This window comes from Nestor notabilis, unplaced genomic scaffold, assembly GCF_000696875.1.
Source record: "Nestor notabilis isolate BGI_N333 unplaced genomic scaffold, ASM69687v1 scaffold7635, whole genome shotgun sequence".
Taxonomy (NCBI): domain Eukaryota; kingdom Metazoa; phylum Chordata; class Aves; order Psittaciformes; family Psittacidae; genus Nestor; species Nestor notabilis.
Genome location: NW_009928780.1, coordinates 2,723 through 3,462, shown reverse-complemented (window position 1 = coordinate 3,462; position 740 = coordinate 2,723). Strand labels below are relative to the sequence as shown.

General features: G+C 34.9%; 1 protein-coding gene across 1 annotated transcript in view; it reads right to left on the bottom strand.

Moving 5' to 3' along the window:
• LOC104405825 (guanylate cyclase soluble subunit beta-2-like) overlaps window positions 1-740 on the bottom strand; it is a 17,662-nt gene that overhangs the window by 14,769 nt on the left and 2,153 nt on the right. The window lies entirely within an intron of this gene.

Genomic DNA, 740 nt, shown 5'->3' with positions numbered 1-740 from the left:
ATTCCTGCTACTGTTGTTGTGATAAGAATATGTGCATAGTAGATAAGCTTTAAAGTTATTGTTTCTTTTGCCTTGTCTGATGACAATTGCTTATTTTCACTAGAAGCAGCTCAGCAGGATATCAGAAGAATGCATCCAAACAGTAATACATACCAACAATATTAATTCCCATTAACCCAAAAAGTGCAGGGATTCTAAAAAGCTGTAACAATCCATTTCTGTTGTTGCAGACTATTTTCTTTTGAAAGGAAGGAATTATCTTTCATGAAGATGCAAAATCAGTCCTCTCGTTTCTGCTTAGCTATTAGGTGAAATACTGGACAATGACATGAAAAGCTCCGTCTGAAATTTCAAATCATTGTGTGCTTGAATAGGAATATGAAATGAGTTTTGACAAAGAGGTAAGTTTTGATAAGCTTCTAAATTCAGCAGCATCTATGAAAGAAATGAATATGATCATCTCTAACAGACTTAGAGTTATTTAGCCCTTGCATGAGTACAGCTGTGGAGATACCTTTAACTGCTGGTAAAAGATTCAGTTTTGAGCAGGATTCAATAGTAGTTTTACAGATTGTATGTACTGAAGGAGTATTTACTACAGGATGGATGGATGGATGTTTTCAACTATAATTTCTATTTCACTGTAATTTAAGGAGCAGGAGTTGCTGAGAAAGAATCAAGAGTTGGACACAATACACACCATGAACTTTAGTTTTCTTCCAGGAAGGCAATTCTACAGA